We start from the raw sequence: 21,508 nt of genomic DNA, 5'->3' as shown, positions 1-21,508 counted from the left end.
GGTTCAGCACCGCCAGCTGTTCCCCCGCTGTGTAGCCGGCATCGTGTCCAGCACAAGCCACTCTGGCACAACTGACCAAAAGCTGCCACCAGTGCAGGCTTCGGCCTACACTCTGCTCCTCTCCTCCTCCTGCTGACCCTGGGCTCAAACACCTCCAGTTTCTGCCCGGAAGTGCTAGCTGCACAGAGAAAAACACCAGCCAATGTGTCAGTGGGGTTCAGTACCGCCAGCTGTTCCCCTGCTGTGTAGCCGGCAACGTGACCTGCAAACGCCACGCAGGCACATGAACTGAAATTAAAGGGAACCTGGCCCCACCCCCCCAGGTGTTTCTATGTATAACAGCCACCTTGTACAGCAGTGACTTTCCTTTCTAATGATACGCAGCACCCCCCTTGGTAGCGCTTCCCGTCTTCTGACATCATTGGTTGGCTTGTTGCGCCTGTGCGTCCGCCCTGCCTGAAACAATGCTCCTCGTTGTCTTACTTATTTTGACTGCGAGGGTGTGATTGATGGGCACGAGCAGTGCATATCTTCGCCTGTCTTAACTCATCTCCTTCCGCCTTCTTCAGACTGTGCAGCCTCATGGCCGCGGCATGCGAGAAGGGATCAGCAGAGGCCGCCCAGTCTGAAGCAGGTGTAAGGACGTGTGTGAGTGGCCAAAATATTTACTGCTCAAGGCCACGAATCCCAGCACCGCAGTGTGACTTTATGAAAAGGCACTGTGGGTCTGGGATTTATGGCCATCGTTAACCGCACCGGCCAACATGAAATGAGGTCATAAGACGGGCAGCTCTAACAGGCCATTGCCAAGGGATAACACAAGAGTGCAGACTCCTGTACAGCAAATAACAACGCTCAGGAAGCTGCGCCAAGCACCAAGGCGTTATTTGGGACATCTGTGCTGCGTCTCCTTAAAAAGCCAAGTCACGCATCCACTACAGTTTGACTGTAGAATGGGCTAAATTGTGTACGTCTTTCATTCAGCGTGTGCAAGTAGACAAATTAATAGAGCAACCTTTCACTTGTGCAGCATTAATACTGCACAAGGTGTGTCTCTTGTACTTTGTAACACCTGAGGGGGGGTTAAAGGTTACCTTTGAAATTGGTTCAACTAGGCTTCGGCCTACACTCTGCTCCTCTCCTCCTCCTGCTGACCCTGGGCTATAACACCGCCAGTTGTAGCCTGGAAGTGCTAGCTGAACAGAGAAAAACACCCGCCATTGTGTTAGTGGGGTTCAGCAACGCCAGCTGTTCCCACACTGTGAAGCCAGCAAAGTGTCCTGCAAACGCAACGCTGACACAAAGCTGCCTCCAGTGCAGGCTTCGGCCTACACTCTGCTCCCCCTGCTTACCCTTTGCTCCAACACCGCTAGTTGTGGCTTTAGGAAGACAATCTTGAATAGGCAACGCATCCGGGTTCCAGCACCGTCAGCTGGTTCTCGCCAGTGTTTTTGTCACGGGTACTCCCTCGTGCCCAGCCTGGTTCCAGCACCGTCAGCTGTTTCCGGGTACTGTCAAACTCACAGAGACACCTATGCGTTGCCCCGTCGTGTTGCGGTCGGGTTAGCCAACTCCAGGGTGCCTCCAGTTTAGGAGCTTCCTATGTGGGCTGCGTGAACTGGTAGTCAAGGCTGGTTCTGTAGTGCCAGTAGGCCCACCTCCCCCTGTAGGACTGTTGGGGTTCGGTAACTGCGGCTGCCTCGCGGCCTAGCTGTTCTCTCCTCTCCTGTGGGCCTTCGGGTCCACCACCTGGTTCCAGCACCGTCAGCTGGTTCCAGGCCGAGCCATTGGCTTAGGTGCCTCCTCCTGGGTATCCGAGTTCCGCCAACGTCAGGCGGTCCTTGGTAGTGCTTTTAAGCGTGGGCACCTACAGCTTAGTAACCGGGTTCCAGCACCGCCAGCTGGTCCTCGGTCGTGCCATTGGCTCTTGCACACTGGGGCAACGCATCTGGGTTCCAGCACCGCCAGCTGGTTCTCGGCAGTGTTCTTGACACAGGTACTCCCTCGTGCCAAGCCTGGTTTCAGCACCGTCAGCTGTTTCCGGGTTGTGTCAAGCTCACTGAGACGCCTATGCTTGCCCCGTCGTGGTGCGGTCGGGTTAGCCAACTCCAGGGTGCCTCCAGTTTAGGAGCTTCCTATGTGGGCTGCGTGAACTGGTAGTCAAGGCTGGTTCTGTAGTGCCAGTAGGCCCAGCTCCCCCTGTAGGACTGTTGGGGTTCGGTAACTGCGGCTGCCTCGCGGCCTAGCTGTTCTCTCCTCTCCTGTGGGCCTTCGGGTCCACCACCTGGTTCCAGCACCGTCAGCTGGTTCCAGGCCGAGCCTTTGGCTTAGTTGCCTCCTCCTGGGTATCCGAGTTCCGCCAACGTCAGGCGGTCCTTGGTAGTGCTTTTAAGCGCGGGCACCTACAGCTTAGTAACCGGGTTCCAGCACCGCCAGCTGGTCCTCGGTAGTTCCATTGGCTCTTGGACCTTCGGCTACCCATCCGGGTTCCAGTACCGTCAGCTGGTTCTCGGCAGTGTCTTTTGCTCTTGTACCTTCTGCTCCCCATCCTGGTTCCAGTACCGTCAGCTGGTTCCGGGCAGAGCCTTTGGCTTAGGTGCCTCCTTCTGGGTATCCGAGTTCCGCCAACGTCAGGCGGTCCTTGGTAGTGCTTTTTAGCACGGGTACCTCCTGCTTAGTAACCGGGTTCCAGTAACGTCAGCTGGTCCTCGGTTGTTCCATAGGCTCTTGAACCTTCGGGTAGCCATCCGAGTTCCAGTTCCATCAGCTGGTTCTTGGCATTTTCTCAGCCTTCTTGTACCTTCTGCTACATTTCCAAGTTGAAGACCCTAAAGTCGACGACCCGGAAGACCACCCCGATGACGACGACCCGGAAGACCACCCCGATGACGACGGCGGAGACGACGACGGCGGAGACGACGACGGCGGAGATGACGACACTGGAGACGACGACCCTGGAGACGACGACATGGAAGACCGAGAAGCAGAAGAACAAGAGGCTGCAGAACAAAGAGCAGAAGAACATTAAGCATAAGACTTAATATCAGAGCAAAAGATATTATCTAAATTATATGCAGAAGAAGACTAAGCAGTGTATGGGGGTGAGTCCGTTCCTCCTCGTGGTGCCCCTGGATAAAGCCTGATGCTGCAGGCCAAACTGAACGCGGACAAATGTAACTTTTGTGACTGGCAGAACGGAAGGTGTAATCTTCCAACTTTTATAGATAACAACTACGGGAATGCCTGTCACAAATGAGAATATGATGAAGAAGTAGAATAGGAAGAATAATAACAGTGGAATAAAAAGAATATGTAGAATAGGAAGAATAATAATAGTTGAATAAAATGAATATGAAGAATGTAATCAAAAAAAAAAAAAAAAAAGGTAAAGGATGAAGAAGAAGATGAATAAGGTGAAGAAGAAGTTGATGTCAAAGATGCTGATGATGATGAAGATGAAAGTGTGGGAAAAGAAAAAAAAAAAGAAAAAAAAGAAGGGGAAGGGCGTGGAATAGTGAAACATCAATATCTGACAAAATAAAAAAAAAATTTACATAGTCAATATCTTTGTCACTCCGAACGTCTTAAAAAAAAACATGCTATTCTATTTGATTGGGATAAACCTCTATGACTTTAATGTCTCCGCCACCTCCCCAAATACATCCGGCATTATTCTTAGTTGTTTTCCTTCATGTAGAATGAACCTACAAGGCAAGAAAGGGTTTATTTTAATTCCGATATTTTGGTCCCATTGACTTGCATTGGGATCGGGTATCGGTATCGGCGATATCCGATATTTTTTGAATATCGGCCGATCCTATCCGATACCGATACTTTCCGATATCGGAAGGTATCGCTCAACACTAATATTGAGACAGTTATCAAAGCTGGACAACGGGATTGGATTGCATGAAGAACCTCTGAGCCCCGGTAAGGAGAACTGTTGGGAATAATAAACACTACATAAAGAAAAATTAATGGGTATAAACATACAGTATATTTACATCTGTATGTTTTGGGGGGCTATTTTGAGGGATTAACCATGTTGAAAATTTTTTAGCAGAAGATGAACATTTTTCACTCAGATTCTAGTGCAGTTTATCTATACTTATTTTGATTTTATCTGGACATATTTGCAGTGGCTCAACCAAAAAGAACAAATAGCAATTGTTTAAGGGCAGCCAATGGGGAGTGGGGTTCTACAGCATCCACTCATGTTAGGATGCTAACCCCTGAGCTCCAGAAGGGACTAATTTTATAATAAAAATAGGGATATGCAGCCTCTTTTTTACTATAATAGTGTAAAGATGTCAATGGTTGCCTGGCAGCTCTAAAATGGCTAGCATGGTCAAGCTTAGCAGAAGCCACTCCACTTAACAGTTCCCAGGGTTTTCTCTGCCCTTCAACATTTATCCCACAGATCTAGACTTAAACAGGGGCCCATGGGTTGACGCCAAGGAATATGCTACTGTTCGCCGGTGATGACTGGCAGGAGTGGTCAGGTAAGTCAGATCAAAACCAAGAAGGCAGGAAAGGTACAAATCAGAATCCGAAAGAACACAAACTGATGTCAAAACAAGGAAAAATGATAACAACAATGAAATAAATACACATGACTAAACCAGAGGAACACAAGACTATATGTGGAAGCTTCCAGTAGTAACCTGGAGGCTTAAGTATGGTATTATGATCTCCAATTGGTTGTAGCAGGGAGCTGATAACTCTAGCTGAAAAGCATGCATACATATTGAGATGTGAAAAATGACTTTGCGGTACAAACTGTGATCTTCTTGGAACTGTTGATCTATGACGGTCCAGGTACTGACAACCAAAGTAAAAGTTATGATAATTGCCTAGATGTCATAGCTAGAGTTGAGCGACCTTGACCTTTTTAGAGTCGAGCCGGGTTTTGCGAAACCCGACTATGTCCAAAGTCGGGTCGAGTGAAATCGGCCGATTATGACGTAAAGTCGGGATCGACCGAAACACGAAACCCAATGCAAGTCAATGGGGCAGCATAGTCGGCAGTGAGTGGGGGCCAGGAAAACACCTAGAGTGCCCATTTTAATGTCAAAACCATCCATTCTTCTTAATGAAGCTTGTCAAGCGTAATTTACCTTATAATAATTGGAAGGCATTTGAAATTGGGGGTCATTTGGCTAAAGTTGTGGGGGGTAGGGCTGGTTCAAGTAATTAGTGGGCCCAGGAAATCTGGACCACGTCACGGCAGTGGAGCAGGGAGAGGTAAGTATTTCAACTTTGCAAGTGCTGTGAACCTGAGCAAGCAGGGGGGGCCCACTCGTTGGCATTGGCACTGGCACAGGGCCCCTCAAAGTACAGCGGTGTGTTTGCACGGCGGGGGCGCCTCCCACCGGCAGCAACACTTTTGCGTACTATGAGAGGCCCTGTGCCAGTGACGTCGCCAACTAGTATTCCTCCCCCCACCTGATGAAGGAACCTGCACTTTCATCTGCACCTTCCTCTTTGTCCCCGTGTAAGGTGGTATGGTATGCGGGAAGAGCAACCTGACTTTCAGCAGGGTCACAATGTTGTTGTGTAGCGTGCACGGGGAATGTTGCGTTATGGGTCAATGTACCAGCAGACTCATCTATCACTGGCTGGGCAATGGGCACGATGAAGTGGAAACACAGATATAGGCCCAAAGAAGAAAGTGGGCTAAATGCAGTTCAAAATTGGTAACACAGGAATAACCAGGGGGCATTGCAGTGGAGGACAACTGGAATGAGAGGCTGACACAGAGAGTAGGGCCAAATCAGTAAGTAGTCGAAATGCAGTTCAAAATTGGCAACCGTAGTAAACAGGCGGCACAGCTTTGTTCAGTGGAGGAGAACAGCAAGGAGTGGCAGACACCGATAGTAGGCCCCAACCCAACTAGTAGGCCAAATGCAGTCTAACATTAACAACTACTTAACGAGAGGCTGAAAATGGTATATCAGGACAGGAAACCAGGAGAACAGCAAGGAGTGGCAGACACCGATAGTAGGCCCCAAACCAACTAGTACGCCAAATGCAGTTGTTCCATTTAACCACAATTTAATGAGAGCCTGAAGATAGAAGCTCAGGAAAGGCAACCTGGGGAACACCTTGGAGTGTAACACACCATCTCTCTCCACCCCATACCCATTTTGTAGGCCTAATGCTGTGTACTTTTCTACAACTACTAAACGAGAGTCGGAAGACCGAAGCAATGGCAAGGAAACCTGGGGAACACCTTGGAGTGTAACACACCATCTCTCTCCACCCCATACCCAATTTGTAGGCCTAATGCAGCCTACTTTCCGACACCTACTAAACGAGAGCATGAAGATCGAAGCTCAGGAAAGGCAACCTGGGGAACACCTTGGAGTGTAACACACCATCTCTCTCCACCCCATACCCATTTTGTAGGCCTAATGCTGTGTACTTTTCTACAACTACTAAACGAGAGTCGGAAGACCGAAGCAATGGCAAGGAAACCTGGGGAACACCTTGGAGTGTAACACACCATCTCTCTCCACCCCATACCCAATTTGTAGGCCTAATGCAGCCTACTTTCCGACACCTACTAAACGAGAGCATGAAGATCGAAGCTCAGGAAAGGCAACCTGGGGAACACCTTGGAGTGTAACACACCATCTCTCTCCACCCCATACCCATTTTGTAGGCCTAATGCTGTGTACTTTTCTACAACTACTAAACGAGAGTCGGAAGACCGAAGCAATGGCAAGGAAACCTGGGGAACACCTTGGAGTGTAACACACCATCTCTCTCCACCCCATACCCAATTTGTAGGCCTAATGCAGCCTACTTTCCGACACCTACTAAACGAGAGCATGAAGATCGAAGCTCAGGAAAGGCAACCTGGGGAACACCTTGGAGTGTAACACACCATCTCTCTCCACCCCATACCCATTTTGTAGGCCTAATGCTGTGTACTTTTCCACCAACTACTAAACGAGAGCCGGAAGATCGAAGCTCATGAAAGGCAACCCGGGGAACACCTTGGAGTGTAACACAACCTCTCTCTACACCACGAAAGGGCTGATTCTTAGGAAGGAAGGCTGTTGTAAATAAGCATTGCGCGTCCGAGGGTGATTATATTCTTATTCGGTATCTACTCACCCTCGGACGCGCCATGCTTCTTGATTTGTAATTAATGTTTATTTGCAATGTGCTTTTGACTTACTCAATTATTTTTTTAATTATTGATTTTATTAAATTAATAGTTTAACATCTTATTGGAAATAATTTAAAGGAGACGCGACAGGACAACACTCGGTGGATGCCATATCTGTGTTAACAACTCCAAAAAACTTTCAGTTAACTTCTTGCAGGAGAAAGAAATTGTAGCTGTTGGACCTTTGTAGTACAGTTCCAGATATTTGTTGTGTGTTTGTTTTGATTGTTAAAATGTCTGCATTTGAGATCTCAACACGATCTTATTTTTTATAATCAAATTAATTTTTTAAATATTTTATTAGGTTGGTTCAAGGGGTACACGGGCCGCAGTAGACAGGTCAGTGGAGGCCTAGTGGAAGGAGGGACCGCAGATGCGCCACTGTTTCACCCATACACAATTAGTAGGCCTAATGCAGCGTAGTTTCCAACAGCTACTAAACGAGAGCCGGAAGATCGAAGCTCAGGAAAGGCAACCTGGGGAACACCTTGGAGTGTAACACAACCTCTCTCTACACCACGGAAGGGCTGATTCTTAGGAAGGAAGGCTGTTGTAAATAAGCATTGCGCGTCCGAGGGTGATTATATTCTTATTCGGTATCTACTCACCCTCGGACGCGCCATGCTTCTTGATTTGTAATTAATGTTTATTTGCAATGTGCTTTTGACTTACTCAATTATTTTTTTAATTATTGATTTTATTAAATTAATAGTTTAACATCTTATTGGAAATAATTTAAAGGAGACGCGACAGGACAACACTCGGTGGATGCCATATCTGTGTTAACAACTCCAAAAAACTTTCAGTTAACTTCTTGCAGGAGAAAGAAATTGTAGCTGTTGGACCTTTGTAGTACAGTTCCAGATATTTGTTGTGTGTTTGTTTTGATTGTTAAAATGTCTGCATTTGAGATCTCAACACGATCTTATTTTTTATAATCAAATTAATTTTTTTTATATTTAATGATGTTGGTTCAAGGGGTACACGGGCAGCAATAGACAGGTCAGTGGAGGCCTAGTGGAAGGAGTGACGGCAGACAGGCATCAAAGGCCTAACATTGGGCTGGCTGTAGGCAAGTTAAAATTGGTTCCAGGGGAACACGGCCATCAGTGGCCTGGTCAGTGTAGTTGTAGTTGAAAGAACGGGACGCAGACAGGCTTCGAAGGCCTAACATAACAAACTTGGGCTGGCTGTAGGCACTTTTAAATTTGTTCCAGGGGTACATGGGCAGCAGTGTATGGTCAGTGGAAGTCTAGTGGAAGGAGTGACCGCAGACAGGCTTCCAAGGCCTAACATAACAAACTTGGGCTGGCTGTAGGCACTTTTAAATTGGTTCCAGGGGTACACGGGCAGCAGTGGTCTGGTCAGTGGAAGTCTAGTGGAAGGAGTGACCGCAGACAGGCTTCCAAGGCCTAACATAACAAACTTGGGCTGGCTGTAGGCACTTTTAAATTGGTTCCAGGGGTACACGGGCAGCAGTGGTCTGGTCTGTGGAAGTCTAGTGGAAGGAGTGACCGCAGACAGGCTTCGAAGGCCTAACATAACAAACTTGGGCTGGCTGTAGGCACTTTTAAATTGGTTCCAGGGGTACACGGGCAGCAGTGGTCTGGTCAGTGGAAGTCTAGTGGAAGGAGTGACCGCAGACAGGCTTCCAAGGCCTAACATAACAAACTTGGGCTGGCTGTAGGCACTTTTAAATTGGTTGCAGGGGTACACGGGCAGCAGTGGTCTGGTCAGTGGAAGTCTAGTGGAAGGAGTGACCGCAGACAGGCTTCGAAGGCCTAACATAACAAAATTGGGCTGACTGTAGGCACTTTTAAATTGGTTCCAGGGTAACACGGCCAGCAGTGGCCTGGTCAGTGTAGTAGTTGTAGAAAGAAGGGACCGCAGACAGGCTTCGAAGGCCTAACATAACAAAAATGTCAAAACAATGGTATTGTCAGTGCCAGGCATTGAAGGATGTCAGCGCCTAGACTACACATTGGTGAAGCTGTGAGAGATAATTTTGCTAGTGGTAGAGCACTGTTTGAGCTGGGGGGGGGAACTGTCTTGTGGCCGGCGGTACAGGCACAGGGCCCCTCATATTACAACGGTGTGTCTGACGTTGGGTGCGCACCACCACCGCCAGAGACACTTTATTGTACTATGAGGGACCCAGTGGCAGTGCCGTCGACCAAAAGCGGCCACACCCACCTCTTCAGACAAACAGCACTCTCAAGGGTCCAAGCGCAAAGTGACGATAGCACGGCCCCGTGTGGGGAGTTTGGCCATTTCGTGAGGTGGAAACATGTCGTATGCTGGACAATCAGGTGAAGAAAATTACGAGATTGGAAAAGTCATTCAGAATAGTCCACAGGCAAGACCTTTTCATAGGAAAGCTAGGTGTCAGCCGGGCAGGGTGGGGCAAAAGATTTTGAAATCCAGTTGTGGTTCATTTTAATGAAGGTTAGATCATCTACATTTTGGGTAGCCAGACGAGTCCTTTTTTCTGTTAGTATTGAACCTGCAGCACTGAATACTCTTTCTGATAGGACACTAGCTGCCGGGCAAGCAAGCTCCTGCAATGCATATTCTGCCAATTCTGGCCAGGTGTCTAATTTGGATGCCCAGTAATCAAATGGGAATGACGGTTGAGGGAGAACGTCGATAAGGGATGAAAAATAGTTTGTAACCATACTGGACAAATGTTGTCTCCTGTCACTTTGAATTGATGCTGCAGTACCTGTCCTGTCTGCGGTCATAGAAAAATCACTCCACAACCTGGTCAGAAAACCCCTCTGGCCAACGCCACTTCTGATTTCTGCCCCTCTAACACCTCTGGTCTGCTGGCCCCTGGAGCTCGTGTGAGAACGATCACGGGCGCTGTGTGCAGGGAATGCCAGAAGCAAACGGTCAACAAGAGTTGATTGTTTTGTTGCTAATATTAGTTCCAAGTTCTCATGTGGCATAATATTTTGCAATTTGCCTTTATAGCGAGGATCAAGGAGGCAGGCCAACCAGTAATCGTCATCGTTCATCATTTTTGTAATGCGTGTGTCCCTTTTGAGGATACGCAAGGCATAATCCGCCATGTGGGCCAAAGTTCCCGTTGTCAAATCTGCGGTTGTGCTTGGTTGAGGGGCAGTTGCAGGCAAATCTACGTCACTTGTGTCCCTCAAAAAACCAGAACCCGGCCTTGCCACGCCACCAATTTCCCGTGCCCCCGGGAAAGCTTCCTCATTAAAAATATACTCATCCCCATCATCCTCCTCATCCTCCACCTCCTCTTCGCCCGGTACCTCGTCATGTACACTGCCCTGACCAGACAATCGCTGACTGTCATCAAGGCTTTCCTCTTCCTCTGGTGCAGACGCCTGATCCTTTATGTGCGTCAAACTTTGCATCAGCAGACGCATTAGGGGGATGCTCATGCTTATTATGGCGTTGTCTGCACTAACCAGCCGTGTGCATTCCTCAAAACACTGAAGGACTTGACACATGTCTTGAATCTTCGACCACTGCACACCTGACAACTCCATGTCTGCCATCCTACTGCCTGCCCGTGTATGTGTATCCTCCCACAAAAACATAACAGCCCGCCTCTGTTCGCACAGTCTCTGAAGCATGTGCAGTGTTGAGTTCCACCTTGTTGCAACGTCTATGATTAGGCGATGCTGGGGAAGGTTCAAAGAACGCTGATAGGTCTGCATACGGCTGGAGTGTACAGGCGAACGGCGGATATGTGCGCAAAGTCCACGCACTTTGAGGAGCAGGTCGGATAACCCCGGATAACTTTTCAGGAAGCACTGCACCACCAGGTTTAAGGTGTGAGCCAGGCAAGGAATGTGTTTCAGTTGGGAAAGGGAGATGGCAGCCATGAAATTCCTTCCGTTATCACTCACTACCTTGCCTGCCTCAAGATCTACAGTGCCCAGCCACGACTGCGTTTCTTGCTGCAAGAACTCGGACAGAACTTCCGCGGTGTGTCTATTGTCGCCCAAACACTTCATAGCCAATACAGCCTGCTGACGTATGCCAGTAGCTGCCCCATAATGGGAGACCTGGTGTGCAACAGTGGCAGGTGCGGATGGAGTGTTTGTGCGACTGCGGTCTGTGGACGAGCTCTTGCTTCTGCAGGAGGACGAGGAGGAGGAGGAGGAGGAGGAGGAGGGGGTGCGAACGGCTACAGACAACTGTTTACTAGACCGTGGGCTAGGCAGAACTGTCCCAAACTTGCTGTCCCCTGTGGACCCTGAATCCACCACATTTACCCAGTGTGCCGTGATGGACACGTAACGTCCCTGGCCATGCCTACTGGTCCATGCATCTGTTGTCAGGTGCACCTTTGTGCTCACAGATTGCCTGAGTGCATGGACGATGCGCTCTTTAACATGCTGGTGGAGGGCTGGGATGGCTTTTCTGGAAAAAAAGTGTCGACTGGGTAGCTCGTAGCGTGGTACAGCGTAGTCCATCAGGTCTTTGAAAGCTTCGCTTTCAACTAACCGGTAGGGCATCATCTCTAACGAGATTAGTCTAGCTATGTGGGCGTTCAAACCCTGTGTACGCGGATGCGAGGCTAAGTATTTCCTTTTTCTAACCATAGTCTCATGTAGGGTGAGCTGGACTGGAGAGCGGGAGATCGTGGAACTAGCGGGGGTGCCGGTGGACATGGCAGACTGAGAGACGGTGGGAGATGGTATTGTTGCCGCCGGTGCCCTAGATGCAGTGTTTCCTACTACGAAACTGGTGATTCCCTGACCCTGACTGCTTTGGCCTGGCAAAGATACCTGCACAGATACAGCAGGTGGTGCGCTAAATGGTGGTCCTACACTGCCGGAAGGGATGTTGCGTTGATGACTAGCTTCATTGGCCGAGGGTGCAACAACCTTAAGGGACGTTTGGTAGTTAGTCCAAGCTTTCAAATGCATGGTGGTTAAATGTCTATGCATGCAACTAGTATTGAGACTTTTCAGATTCTGACCTCTGCTTAAGGAAGTAGAACATTTTTGACAGATGACTTTGCGCTGATCAATTGGATGTTGTTTAAAAAAATGCCAGACTGCACTCTTTCTAGCATCGGATACCTTTTCAGGCATTGCAGACTGAGCTTTAACCGGATGGCCACGCTGTCCTCCACCAGGTTTTGGCTTTGCCACGCGTTTTGGGCAAGATACGGGCCCGGCAGATGGAACCTGTGGCGATGTTGATGCCTGCTGCGGCCCCTCCTCCTCCTCTGCTTCAGAACTGCTGCCGCCTGCACCCTGTTCCCCCAATGGCTGCCAATCGGGGTCAAGAACTGGGTCATCTAATAACTCTTCTTGTACCTCCTGCGCAACTTCGTCTGTGTCACCGTGTCGTTCGGTGGTATAGCGTTCGTGATGGGGCAACATAGTCTCATCAGGGTCTGATTCTTGATCAGCACCCTGCGAGGGCAATGTTGTGGTCTGAGTCAAAGGACCAGCATAGTAGTCTGGCTGTGGCTGTGCGTCAGTGCACTCCATGTCAGATTCAATTTGTAATGGGCATGGACTGTTAACTGCTTCACTTTCTAAGCCAGGGACGGTATGTGTAAAGAGCTCCATGGAGTAACCCGTTGTGTCGCCTGCTGCATTCTTCTCTGTTGTTGTTTTTGCTGAAGAGGACAAGGAAGTGACTTGTCCCTGACCGTGAACATCCACTAACGACGCGCTGCTTTTACTTTTACCAGTTTCACGAGATGAGGCAAAAGAGCTAGAGGCTGAGTCAGCAAGATAAGCCAAAACTTGCTCTTGCTGCTCCGGCTTTAAAAGCGGTTTTCCTAATCCCAGAAAAGGGAGCGTTCGAGGCCTTGTGTAGCCGGACGACGAACCTGGCTCCACAGCTCCAGACTTAGGTGCAATATTTTTTTCCCCACGACCACCTGATGCTCCACCACTAACACTACCCTCATTACCAGCTGACAATGAACGCCCCCGGCCACGACCTCTTCCACTAGACTTCCTCATTGTTTTAAAAACGTAACCAAACTAACGTTATTTGTTGCAGTCACACAACTTACACGGTGAGCTATAACTTCAGTATGATTTAGCTACCCCTTTACAGGTTGGTGAGACCACAGCGAAAATCAGGCCCAATGTTACACACTCTTTTTTTGGTGGCTGCAAATTAGAGAGATGCCCCACACGCAGGACTGTCACTGAAGCACAAATGTTAATATTAATGTCACACTATTATTTTTTTTTTATTTTTATTTTTTTCAGGAACACTTTAGAAACCCCCCCAAAAAAAAAAAATAGATTTTTGCAGGGAGAATTTAGAAAACAAATGTAACAAACTATATGCTTTCTATGGGCCACTGAGTGAGAGATGACGCACACAGGAATCAGGAGTGGCACACAAGCCCAGAGGCCAATATTTTTCTACCAATGATTGATGGAGTTATTTTCTCTGGTAGATTTTGGAACCCAAATCAAGGAAAAAAAATGTAGGCTTTCTATGGACCACAATTGGAGAGAGAGAGAGAGAGAGAGAGAGATGGCACACCCAGGAGTCAAGACTGGCACACAAGCAGAAAGGCCAATATTAATCTCCCATTTTTTTGGGGGTTTTGTTTTTTTTTTTTGTTTTTTTTTTTTTTCAGGGAGACTTTAGAAAAAAAAATAATAAAAAAAATATGATTTTATCAGGAAGAATTTAGAAACCAAATAAAATAAAATGATTTTTTCAGGGAGAATTTATAAAACAAATAAAAACAAAAATAGGCGTTCTATGGCCCACTGACTGAGAGATGACGCACACAGGAGTCAGGAGTGGCACACAAGCCCAGAGGCCAATATTTTTCTACCAATGATTGATGTAGTTATTTTCTCTGGTAGATTTTGGAACCCAAATCAAGGAAAAAAAATATAGGCTTTCTATGGACCACAATTGGAGAGAGAGAGAGAGAGAGAGAGAGATGGCACACCCAGGAGTCAAGACTGGCACACAAGCAGAAAGGCCAATATTAATCTCCCACTGTTTTTTTTGTTTGTTTTTTTTTTTTTTTTTTCAGGGAGACTTTAGAAAAAAAAATTATAAAAAAAATATGATTTTATCAGGAAGAATTTAGAAACCAAATAAAATAAAATGATTTTTTCAGGGAGAATTTATAAAACAAATAAAAACAAAAATAGGCGTTCTATGGCCCACTGACTGAGAGATGACGCACACAGGAGTCAGGAGTGGCACACAAACCCAGAGGCCAATATTTTTCTACCAATGATTGATGTAGTTATTTTCTCTGGTAGATTTTAGAACCCAAATCAAGGAAAAAAAATATAGGCTTTCTATGGACCACAATTGGAGAGAGAGAGAGAGAGAGAGAGAGAGAGATGGCACACCCAGGAGTCAAGACTGGCACACAAGCAGAAAGGCCAATATTAATCTCCCACTGTTTTTTTTGGTTGTTTTTTTTTTTTTTTTTCAGGGAGACTTTAGAAAAAAAAATAATAAAAAAATATGATTTTATCAGGAAGAATTTAGAAACCAAATAAAATAAAATGATTTTTTCAGGGAGAATTTAGAAAACAAATAAAACCAAAAATAGGCGTTCTATGGCCCACTGACTGAGAGATGACGCACCCAGGAGTCAAGACTGGCACACAAGCAGAAAGGCCAATATTAATCTCCCACTGTTTTTTTTTTTTTTTTTCAGGGAGACTTTAGAAAAAAAAATAATAAAAAAAATATGATTTTATCAGGAAGAATTTAGAAACCAAATAAAATAAAATGATTTTTTCAGGGAGAATTTAGAAAACAAATAAAACCAAAAATAGGCGTTCTATGGCCCACTGACTGAGAGAGAGAGAGAGATGGAACGCTTAGTACTGGCACACAAGCCCAAAGGGCAATATTAATCTCCCTTTTTTTTTCCAGGGAGAATTTCTAAAACCCAAAAAAAAAAAAAAATAGGCTTTCTATGGCCCACTATTTGTGAGAGAGATGGGACGCTCAGGACTGGCACAGATGGCACGCTCAGGACTGGCACAGAAGCCCAGAGGCCAATATTAATCTCCCTTTTTTTCTGGGAGAATTTATAAAACCAAAAAAATATTTAAATAGGCTTTCTATGGCCCACTATTTGTGAGAGAGATGGCACGCTCAGGACTGGCACAGATGGCACGCTCACAACTGGCACACAAGCCCAGAGGCCAATATTAATCTCCCTTTTTTCAGGGAAAATTTATAAAACCAAAAAAAAAATTAAATAGGCTTTCTATGGCCCACTATTTGTGAGAGAGATGGCACGCTCAGGACTGGCACAGATGGCACGCTCACAACTGGCACACAAGCCCAGAGGCCAATATTAATCTCCCTTTTTTCAGGGAAAATTTAAAAAACAAAAAAAAAAAATAAATAGGCTTTCTATGGCCCACTATTTGTGAGAGAGATGGCACGCTCAGGGCTGGCACAGATGGCACGCTCAGGACTGGCACACAAGCCCAGAGGCCAATATTAATCTCCCTTTTTTTCAGGGAGAATTTATAAAACCAAAAAAAAAAATAAATAGGCTTTCTATGGCCCACTATTTGTGAGAGAGATGGCACGCTCAGGGCTGGCACAGATGGCACGCTCAGGACTGGCACACAAGCCCAGAGGCCAATATTAATCTCCCTTTTTTTCAGGGAGAATTTATAAAACCCAAAAAAAAATAAAATAGGCTTTCTATGGCCCACTATTTGTGAGAGAGATGGCACACTCAGGACTGGCACACAAGCCCAAAGGCCAATATTAATCTCCCACTGTATTTTTATCAGGGAGAATTTATACACCCCACAAAAAAAAATACAGAAAAATGAAAAGGCTTTCTATGGCCCACTATGTGAGAGAGATGGCACACACAGGGATGGCACTCTAGCAGAAATGCCAAATTGCCAATCTTAATCTCCCACCAAAAAAAAAAAAAAAAAAAAAAACAGGGAATGTCCTACAATTACTATCTCCCTGCCTGCAGTAATCTCAGCCAGGTATGGCAGGCAGCTACTATCTCCCTGCCTGCAGTAATCTCAGCCAGGTATGGCAGGCAGCAATAAGGAGTGGACTGATGCACAAATGAAATAAAAAGTGTGGACAAACAAAAAAGATAGCTGTGCAGAAAGGAAGGAACAAGAGGATTTGTGCTTTGAAAAAAGCAGTTGGTTTGCACAGCGGCGTACACACAGCAATGCAGCTATCAGGGAGCCTTCTAGGGCAGCCCAATGAGCTACAGCGCTGAGGGGAAAAAAAAAAAAAAAAAAACTTCCACTGTCCCTGCACACCGAGGGTGGTGTTGGACAGTGCAAATCGCTGCAGCACAAGCGGTTTTGTGGTTAAATGGACCCTGCCTAACGCTATCCCTGCTTCTGACAAAGCGGCAGCAACCTCTCCCTAAGCTCAGATCAGCAGCAGTAAGATGGCGGTCGGCGGGAACGCCTCTTTATAGCCCCTGTGACGTCGCAGACAGCAAGCCAATCACTGCAATGCCCTTCTCTAAGATGGTGGGGACCAGGACCTATGTCATCACGCTGCCCACACTCTGCGTTTACCTTCATTGGCTGAGAAATGGCGCTTTTCGCGTCATTGAAACGCGACTTTGGCGCGAAAGTCGCGTACCGCATGGCCGACCCCGCACAGGGGTCGGATCGGGTTTCATGAAACCCCGACTTAGCCAAAAGTCGGCGACTTTTGAAAATGTTCGACCCGTTTCGCTCAACCCTAGTCATAGCTGCAGAGCATTATGAGGAAACCTGTTTAGCCACACAAAATGTTATTTACCTACTCTGATGGTTCAGCAGGGTAAGAAATGGTGCTGGGCAAGTTTTGCTTTTGGAAATTGCAAGCTTAAAAAATTTGAGTAAAATCACGAATTTCAATTCAAATTCTCAATCTCAGTCGTCATCATCAAATCAAGCTGATCATCTCTAGTGATCACAATATTTTTTTGTTTAATAACTGTTACATATTTTTAATATCTCTCTATTAGAATTTTAAATTTAACAAGAAAAAATAACTATAAATGAACAAGCATTTAACAGAACAATTCTCAATATTAATTTACAAAAGAGAAGGAGAAAACAACACATCCCCATTCTTATATTTTATATCTGTAGCCAGACACATGAGCATCAATCAACAATTCCATTTAAAAGGGAATTTACTTAGTGGCTTTGTAATAATATATTACCTTTTTCTTTCTTTGGAATAATTCTGTCTGACCTCTAAGAAGGAAATAAACTCTTAAAATCCCCACTGTCCCTTCCAGATCTTCTAAGCAATACCATTTTGTATATTGGAATGTCTAAACCAACTATATTTTATCTTATTTTTCCAATAAATGTTTCATTTGGGCTACATATCTATAGTAAAGTTATGTGTTATAAGCCATTCATTAAAAAGACTTTGCAATGCCACAATTAAAAAAATATTTATAATCCTGGGTATATTCCCAACATCTCTCTATCCATATTCTACTGCAGTTCTTTAGTTGGTGGGTGGAAGAGAATGGCATATGGAGTCTGTGGTATATTTACTCCCCAGCAACATTTTTTGTGAAATATGACTCTGGTGCTGGAATATTAATATTGATTTCTGTAACACTGCCACTTTAAATATGCACTTAGCATGTTGCAGTATTTTTCTTTTCTTAAATTCATGCTCATTCATACTTACCTATGTAATTTAGATCATGTGTGCCAGTTAATACAATATTATTATGCTGTGAAAGCGAATGGACAGCACCTCCAAAAATCATACATTGATATAATGGCGCTAGGCAAAAATATATTTAACTGGGTCTAGCCCATCTCTACTCTCACTTGAGAACTTGAGGAAGGTGAGTTACAGTGCTCCTTTCATCTGGTGTTGGTGCTGTGTGGTGGCCATTGTTGCTGTGACTTTGACATTTACCTGACATGGCAAAGTTAATGACATCACAGGGGAATTCCCCTTTCGGCAGTGTCATGTTGGAAGCTGGAATAAATATGATTCTCGGTGCATGCAGTACCTTGCATGTGTCGCTCTGATAACCTGGAAAGGATGTACATCTGTGGTGAGTTCTATTTTTACATTTTTTACATGCTTAGACGCACAGTATATTACAGCTCTCCGAGGAAGCTAGTGCAAAATGTGAGATGGGGCTGTTGCTGTGACATCCTACATGGGTTAATTATGTGAATGAGCTATTCATGTGTTGTGACTGCATATGGTCTAAGGTGATCATTATCACCAAGCACTTAGTGACTTGAGATTTGAATAGTTATTTGAATACACTGTGTGCAGAATTATTAGGCAAGTTGTATTTTAGAGGATTATTTTTATTATTGATTAACAACTATGTTCTCAATCAACCCAAAAGACTCACAAATATCAAAGCTTAATATTTTTGGAAGTTGGAGTGTTTTTTTTTTAGATTTGGCTTTCTTAGGAAGATATCTGTTTGTGCAGGTAACTATTATGCAGAATTATTAGGCAACTTAATAAAAACCAAATATATTCCCATCTCACTTGCTTATTTTCACCACGTAAACCAATATAACTGCACACAATTTAGAAATAAACATTTCTGACATGCAAAAACAAACCCCCCCAAAATTAGTGACCAATATAGCCACCTTTCTTTAATAACACTCAACAGCCTTATATATATAGACATAGATTCTGTCAGTTGCTTGATCTGTTTACGATCAACATTGCGTGCAGCAGCCACCACAGCCTCCCAGACACTGTTCCAAGAGGTGTACTGTTTTCCTCCCTGTAGATCTCACGTTTTATGAGGGACCACAGGTTCTCTATGGGGTTCAGATCAGGTGAACAAGGGGGCCATGTCATTATTTTTTCTTCTTTAAGACCTTTACTGGCCAGCCACGCTGTGGAGTAGTTGGAGGCATGTGGTGGATCATTGTCCTGCATGAAAACCATGTTTTTCTTGAACGATACCAACTTCTTCCTGTACCACTGCTTGAAGAATTTGTCTTCCAGAAAATGGCAGTAGGTCTGGGAGTTGAGCTTCACTCCTTCGTCGACCCGAAAAGGTCCCACAAGTTCATATTTGATGATACCAGCCCATACCAGTACCCCACCTCCACCTTGCTGGCACCTGAGTCGCCTTTGAAAAGTCAGTCTTAAGATAATTCTTGGTCCAGTCTTGACATTTTATCTTATGTTTCTTGTTCAAAGGTGGTCGTTTTTCAGCCTTCCTTACCTTGGCCATGTACCTGAGTATCTCACACCTTGTGCTTTTTGTTACTCCAGTAACGTTGCAGCTCTGAAATATGGCAAAACTGGTGGCAAATGGCATCTTGGGAGCTTCACGCTTGATTTTCCTCAATTCATGGGCAGTTATTTTGCACCTTTTTTGTCTAACACGCTTCTTGCGACCCTGTTGGCTATTTGCCATGAAACGCTTGATTGTTCGGTGATCACACTTCAAAAGTTTGGCAATTTCAAGACTGCTGCATTCCTCTGCAAAACATCTCACAATTTTGGACTTTTCAGAGTCTGTCAAATCTCTCTTCTGACCCATTTTGCCAAAGGAAAGGAAGTTGCCTAATAATTAAGCACACCATATATAGGGTTTTGATATCATTGGACAACACCCCTCCTCATTACAGAGATGCACATCACATGATTTACTTAATTGGTAGTTGGCTCTCAAGCCTGAACTGCTTGGAGTAGGACAACATGTATAAAAAGTATCAAAATACAACTTTCCTAATAATTCTTCACACAGTGTATACTAAGTAAATTATAGACATGGCAGTATTATGAGTGAATGCCTCTAGCACTAGCATTTTATAGCAGTACAATTGGCTATATATATTCTCTTCACATCCCAGGTTACAAAAGATAGTGGTTGCCATGTTTTTGACGTCTGACTCTTGCTTCTGATTTGATCATGTCTAATTCTATATTGATTATTTGTTTGCCTATGTATTATGTTAATTTATGAAATATTGTGAACATTTTTTTATGGACGGTTTACTCAAGCTTTTTGGTATTTCTGTCTTAGTTTGGGAGTGTTCATAACTGGTATCCTTGCTGGCCCTGATACTGATAGGCATAGGGCCCTATTCACATGGTAAATTTACTATGTATTCTGTTCTATGGATATTGTTTCATTATATGGTATCTTGTAGTAAAAGTGAGGACTTGAAACTCTGTGGAAGAGTAGTGTAACGGGCTGGTTGGTGGAACCACTGTGCCAAAGCCCAAGGAAGACCTGAACGGGTGTGATTTGGAGCCTCACCCACTCTGACCACGGACATGAAGCATCTAATGACACCGAGGTCCATAGAGAGATAATGGAGGTGATCTAGGTGCAACTCCAAGAATGACATTGGGTAGATGGCATCTGACCCCTAGGAACAGGTAGCTGGGATGGCCTAGGGGAATGTCCAACAGATGGAGGCAGGCAGAGAAGATGACAGGAACCGCAAGTGCAGACAGGACAGTCTGACAGAGAGATGAGCACTGGTGGGTGCAGCTGGCTCAGCTGCCGTTGAGGTGAGCACTGCAAGGTGCAGCTGGCCCAGCTGCTATTGAGGTGCAGCAGGCTAAGATACAAGTACTGGGTCCTTAGAGCTGACAAGAATGTTAGGAACAAATTCACAAAATTATACAGGCATCTTCATGTTGGAGGTGACACTTTAAATAGTAAGTGACCTCCAGCTATTGGCTGGGGACACTTTAGAGGAACACACGTGGCCCTTTAAGAATGAGGAAGTGTGTGCGTGTGCCCTAAGCACAATGTCTGGAGATCTGCTAGGAGAGCATGCACCCAAAGAGCAGCAGACTAAGGAGGAGCAGGACGGGAGCTTTGGCGGTGAGTAAGCTGGTGTCTCTGCAGGTAGAGAGGGAGTGCAGGCAGAGATGCAGGAGCTACGTATAGCCATTTTGGTTTGGAGAAATGCTATCAAATCCCATGGTACTTCAAAATGTCTCTCTATATTTAATTTAGTTTTAGAAACATAATCGTTTGATTGCAGTGATTGCCTCAAATGGTTGTGCAGCAAAATATTAAGTTAAGGGTACCATCATTTCTGTCCAGGCCTATTTCACAAGTTTTATTTTGTTTTAATTCTGTGGAAGCATGGTTGAAAAGCATTGCCTGACTTTCATTTGATAATTTTCATAGATTTTTTATTTATTATTACTTTTGTCAGATTAAAGTTTTTTCTGAGACCATTGTGGGTTTTTCTGTCATTAAATGAGGGGTACCAATAATTTTGAGCACTTGTGTATAAAGCCTATTAACCTATTACTGTCATTTATGTCCATAAATAAAGAAAACATATTTCATGGTAGGAAAATTGTTACCATAACGTAATGGTGAGACCTACAACACTGAAATATATGATA

Source organism: Ranitomeya imitator, chromosome 6 (genome assembly GCF_032444005.1).
Source record: "Ranitomeya imitator isolate aRanImi1 chromosome 6, aRanImi1.pri, whole genome shotgun sequence".
NCBI lineage: Eukaryota > Metazoa > Chordata > Amphibia > Anura > Dendrobatidae > Ranitomeya > Ranitomeya imitator.
This window is presented reverse-complemented; position numbering follows the sequence as displayed.